The sequence below is a fragment of the Cibotium barometz genome, chromosome 13 (genome assembly GCF_041138505.1).
Source record: "Cibotium barometz isolate CiBa-2024 chromosome 13, ASM4113850v1, whole genome shotgun sequence".
NCBI lineage: Eukaryota > Viridiplantae > Streptophyta > Polypodiopsida > Cyatheales > Cibotiaceae > Cibotium > Cibotium barometz.
Window position 1 is genome coordinate 22,031,535 of NC_141058.1, and position 6,000 is coordinate 22,037,534.

Consider the following 6,000-nt stretch of genomic DNA (forward strand, 5'->3'; position numbering starts at 1 on the left):
TGGCAACATTGGTCCTAGTTTGTTGCCCATTTTCCTCTTTCAAAAATCACAGAAACCCAAGACGAAGTCCATTTGGTAGCTCCACCCCTCACGGGTGATGCAGTTACTTGGTGGCAACATTGGTCCTGTTTGCACACAAATTCCTACACGGGCTTACCGGACTATGATTGGGACACTTTTGTGTCAGATTTGAAGACTAAGCTTCTACCTCCATAGTACATGACAAATCTTGAAGATGAGTTCTACAAACTCACCCAGAACGGTTCCCTTATGCTTACCTACTCCAACAAGGTGATCAGATCAACTCAACAGTATCAATGAAGGGGGTGGGGTGTCCACAGCTCCCTGAAGAACATGCCTGGGTCTGCTCTGAAGCGAGCCAGTCGCTCCGCACCCTCCCTGTGAAACTGAGCTCTGATCTCTATCATCTCTCTCTGGTGTATAGGCGTGGTGTCCGAAAGCCAGGTGTCCTCTGTCTCCTGTGGGCTCTTAGTGTCTACTCTGTGGAGATTAATTCCCTACTGTTGTGTAGGGGCTGGGAGTGGGGTGGATCTCTAAAAAAATGTAGTAATCTGTGTCTGTCGTCCCCCCTCTGGAGCTGTCTGAGCCTGTAATGATGTCTCTCTGTGACGATGTATGTCTAGAATGAATCTCCCCAGTATATGCGTCGGTCTGCTACCTCAAAGATCTGGCGTAGGGAATGTGGCTCTCTGAATAAAATGGGATATCTCTCTTTGATGGTTGTATATGCTCTGCATCTGCATACATAATGTTCCTCACTCTCCACCTCCTCTCTGCACAATTTGCATACCCTCTCCTCTCGGGGGATCCGTGCTGCTCTGCCACTCTCGATCTCCAATTGATGTGATGAGACTCTAAGCTGACCAATAGCTACTCGGGAGCCGTGTGGTAAAAAGCCCTCCATGTATCTAGGACTCTCTATAAATCCATCATCAGTGATACTCATGAAGTGATCTCTATAGTATAGCATCTTCGGCGGAAGAGGCCGTGTAGGTGATATCCATGTCTCTCGTGTATAGAGTTGCCATAGGTCCTGTCTCAATACTCTGTTCCTCTCACTATGAGAGAGACGGATATGTGGTGCATCCCTGTCATACTGGAATGGTGGTAGATGATCCATGTCTAGGCCATGCTGTGAGAACCAATGTGTGACCTGTGCATACCATGATCCTCTGTCTCCTACCTCAGCCAACTGTCTAGATGCCTCAAAAGCTCTGTATGACAATCTGTCCTCTGGCATCTCTCTGAATCTGTCCAGCAGGCATATAGTCTGGAATATGGCCTCTACCATCATAGGAGAGGCTCAGCAAACTCTGCTCGGATAATGTCATGAGGTACTAACGGTTTGCTGCGTATCATGCGTGCCATCATGAGGGCTTGTGGTCTCTCTATCTGTGTCCACCAATGGGTAGCAAGTCCTGGCGCCCATACCGCTGCTCCATACATTAGTGCCGGTGTGACTAATGTGTCAAATAGCCACCCTTTCATTCGGGGTTCCTGAAAATGTGCCTGGTGGCACTGTCTCTCTAGCATAGCCAATGCTGCATATCCCCGTGTCAATCTAGCTCTAGCTGTTGAACCCATGGTGAAGCATGCGGCTGCTGCAGAGAAGGTAACCCCTAGGTACACATATGATGTCACCACCTCCACCTGGCGTCCTGCAAGAGTGAATGTCAGCTGACTCCTGCCCTGTCTCGATGTATGAAAGACCATAACCTTAGTTTTCCCAAGGTTCACAGTAAGACCCCTCTATGTGCAGAAATCATCGAGTGCATGTAGATGCTGTTGTAGACCTCCTGGAGACTCAGACACTAATATAATATCATCAGCATAAATATAAAGCATAATATGTACTGAGGTACCTGCTAGATCAACTCCATCTCTGCCTCCCCGTGTAATGAAGTCAGCCACCTCATCAACGTATAACCCAAATAGCGTGGGGAAAACCTTGCTTCACACCAATGGTGCTAGCAATAGTCTCGGACATACCTCCTGGGCATCTGACTCGCCCAAAAACCTACTCATATAATGCATAGATGCCCCATGTCATATCTGCTGGTATGCCAAGAGAAAGCAGGCGGCGCTGAAAGAGCCTCTCTTGTGGTACTGTGTCAAATGCCTTGCGGAAATCCACAAAGCAGCAATAGAGCTTTCTCTTCCTCACTCTAGCCTAATCAATCATACATCTCAACGTGAATACATGGTCAGTGGTAGAGAAAGCTCTCCTGAAGCTTGCCTGCCCTAATGAGCATAAACCTGCTCGCTCAACGTATAAGCTACACTCTTGCTCCAACACAACACGTGGCCAACCATAACCGTCCTGTAGTTGCTCGGAGATCAAGCATATCCCCTGTTTTGTGGATCGGCACAATGGTGTGCATCATCCACTCTGCAAGCAAACCCTCTGCTAGTGCCCTGTTAAACAGGTGTGTAAGAAAAGGAGCCAAAGAATCTAGTGCATATATGAGATGCTCACCCTGTAGGCCCATATGGTCGGCGGCCCGTCCATGCTGTAGGTGGCAGATAGCTTCCTTTACCATCGAGTGGGTAAAGAAGCTAGCTGTGGTAGGTCGAGGCTCCTGTGGCTGAGGTATAGGTGGCTGCTGTGGGGCGTGGTATAGGCCCTCTACATATGTGTGCCATGTCTGTGGGTCTGCAATGGGTGTCGATGTCCAGGGCTCTCTGAAGTGCCGCCATGAGATAGGGCTATCTCTACTCATGAAGAAATGAAAGATCTCTAGCTCCTGTATCTCTGCAAAGGCCCGCCTTTTGCGGCGAGTAAGTCTCCTCATCTCTCTCCTCGACTCCTGCTCTGTGATGGCTCCCAAGGCTCGCTGTATGTGGAGCCATGAGTATAGGGCTTTGCACTCATCATCATACCATCTGTTCTAGGGCATAGTCCCAGTTCTTGCAGGCTCTCCTGAGTGGACACGATGTGGGAAGCTCTGTAATGCAGCTGTGTGTAGGAGTGATGGGCTGTAATAGTATCCATAGGTGCCAGGGGATCCATGAGTAGGAGCCATCCTCTACTCTGCCAATGTATATGTCTGCCATGTCATGTGTGAAGTAGATGGTTGTGTGTGGTGTCGATATGTGGGGGGCTGGTGATATTGGTGATCCGGCTAGTGAAAATGCCAAGTATGTATGATCTGCCCCAATAGGACGAGGTGGGATGGAGAATGAGGTGACAAGTTGTGATGCCTCCAAAGATCCCATAATGTAGTCCACCACCGTGCCTCTGGTCCATGTATGACCCCCATGTGGGAAGCATATCAGCCCTCCTGATCCCAGCCGCTGTAGCATCCCGTTATAAATAACGAGACGATGCCTAGCTCCCAACTCTAGTAAGTGGTCTCCATAATGTCCTCTATCTAGTCTAGTGTCCTCTGATGCCTGACTAGCCCCTATCTCCTATGGATCCACTGGGTGGAGGATCTCCATGTCATCATAGTCATACACCTCACACTGTCTGCTCTGTGTGTGGGCATTGAAGTCACCCGTAAGAAATACTTCCCCTAGTGTAGAATAATGCATAATCTCCTCTGAGACAGACAAGTGTATGGCGAGGCTCCTGTCTCCTCCTCCTGTGGCATGTCCTCTCTAATGACATAGGAGGATCCTAGTAGAGGAAAGTAACATAGGGCTATGTATATAACCCTGTCCCGTGAGAGATGTAAGCTGATCCACATGTATCTGGCCTCTGGATCCTGTGCTTCTACTCTCAGTCTCCCCTATAGCTCCCGTCTAAATAGAACTACTATTCCCCCCGACCCTCTCGAGGTACCCTGGCGTGTGGTCCTCCTGTATGCTGACTCCCACTGGAATCCCTCTACTCGAGATAGCCCTCTCTCTAGGCTCTGATGTGGAGAGAGAGAGAGAGAGAGAGAGCAAAGAAGATGGAGAGAGTTGGACAAAACTGGCTCGTCAACAGTGCAAGAATCATGTACAGAAGTAGTACCTTTTAGGGTAATTTTTCGTATGCAGTGACCCCTTTGTGAGCCCAGTCCGGGACATGTCTGACACGAGCTACACAGGTCAGTCTCCCAGCCTCTTAGAGTGTCAAGTTAGTCCTCTTAACTCACTGTGGAGAATTCAGCAAGCGTTCATCATTCAGGAGCATGTAGATGTCAGCCATAGCAGTAGATCCATTAGAGCATGTGGATGCACTTCATGTAGAGAGGGCCAGCCCTAAGGCCACCCCCAAGGCAACCCCCAACGTCGGCTTGCCTTGGGGCTGGCCTTAGGGGAGTAGCCAACTCCTTAGCCATACCTTAGGCTCAGCCAACCAGCCTTTGGGAGGCTATGGAGCAGTCGGCCATGTCACGATTGTGACTTAATCTCTCTTAATTACCCTTGATTACCCTAATTATTCTTAATCATTGAAAGGACACCAGTGAAGGGTCACACCCTATCACATGGCTCATCATTAAAGGACAAATCTCTATGTCCAAAGGACAAAACTATTCATTCAAGAGTCACACCCTTTGTGCCTCTTCATTTGTACCTCTTCAGGCCCTATTTAACAAGGCCTTGTGTCTTAATGCAAACAACACAGCTTTCTGCTCTCTAATCGTCTTTAGTTCTAATATTCAATCTTAGTCATGTCCCTTAAAGTATTAATAGACTAGGAAGGCCTCAGAGTGGTATCAGAGTAAACAAGCTCTATAGGATGCCCACACCCGAAAAAACCTAACCCTAACCCTAAAAATCAAAAACCTTAAATCAGCAAATTAACCTTAGAATTAGGTAGAGCAAGAGTTGTATGGAAGAGCAAGAGAGAATGCCCCATCCAATTTTGAATCCTTTGCCCGATTTTACTTGATTAGTCATTTTTCCCAATTTTTTTGCAAAAAAACAAAACGATGGAAAGCAGAGACTCACACCAGGGTTGCATCCATGTGCTAGCAGGCTGCCCTGTATTCCCCTGGAGGTCCTGATCGCATCCTTCTAGGCTGAATCGTCGTCATCAAAGGGGGTGCCACCTTTCCGGTTCATAAGCACGATTGCTCACATTTTTTTCTAACGTGACATTTCACAAAAGAAAGAGAAAAAAAATGACTAAGTTCTTAGCCTTATAATTTAAGGCTTACATTTAAAGCCTTTTCCAACCACGTAAACAACCAGCGGCCAGGACCCAACCAGCCAAAAAAAAGAAGCAGCAAAAATCAACCAGCCCACTGATTTAATTAAAAAAAATACAAAACTTCGCCACCTGCACACATGCAAAGAACCAAAACAGGTTGCACCCATTCGTGAATCATCTCCAGCCCCCCACATGGTCTCTCGCTGGTGATCGCTTACTGTTTGCACATGTAATGGCTATCCTTCATAATGAAGAGGTTGTAGCTCTTCATCATTTTCAACCTTTGCTTCGTGCCTTGTGCCTATAGTATCTCCAATAGTCGGGATCCTTCAAACACATTCAACCTTTGCTTCGTGCCTTGTGCCTATAGTATCTCCAATAGTCGGGATCCTTCAAACACATACAATTCAGGTGTGCTCCTTCTAGTTTCTCATTTTGTGCCTCTATAAATACACAAAAAAAAGTGTTATTTCGTTGCTCAAGAAACCCAGTGTTTCATTCTTCTATGTGCACAATACTCTTCAGGATGTCTATATGCATGAATGATTCTCTCCAAGTGGGTTAAGGGACTTTAACTGACTGACTGACTCACTAATGCTGAGGAATGACCTACGTAGCTCGTACCTGACATATCCTGAACTGAGGATTACAATGGAGTCACGACATATGACAAATATCAAATCCTAAAGGGTTCTAATACTGTACAATGTTGCACTCATGGTGAGCCATCTTGTCACCATGCACTACAGTGCTGCAGAGTGCATGTGCAATAGTCTTATCAACCACGAGAATCAGACCATGGATGAGCCTCTGGACGCGACCAATCCCGCAACCCAAAGAAGTCTTCCTCTATAGGCCAACAGAAGACAGGCCTATGCACCATTTGTTCAGGAAAC

At 47.2% G+C, this 6,000-nt stretch overlaps 1 pseudogene across 1 annotated transcript in view; it reads right to left on the bottom strand.

The window, feature by feature from the left end:
* LOC147632486 (pentatricopeptide repeat-containing protein At2g03880, mitochondrial pseudogene) overlaps nt 1–5,427 on the bottom strand; it is a 30,958-nt pseudogene extending 25,531 nt beyond the window's left edge. Inside the window, exons 1-2 of the transcript XR_015267203.1 lie at nt 5,234–5,427; nt 4,903–5,040 (exon numbers count right to left, since the gene is read on the bottom strand). The product of XR_015267203.1 is annotated as a pentatricopeptide repeat-containing protein At2g03880, mitochondrial pseudogene, transcript variant X1 (transcript). The remainder of the gene's footprint in view (nt 1–4,902; nt 5,041–5,233) is intronic.
* Nucleotides 5,428–6,000: the final 573 nt, after the last annotated feature.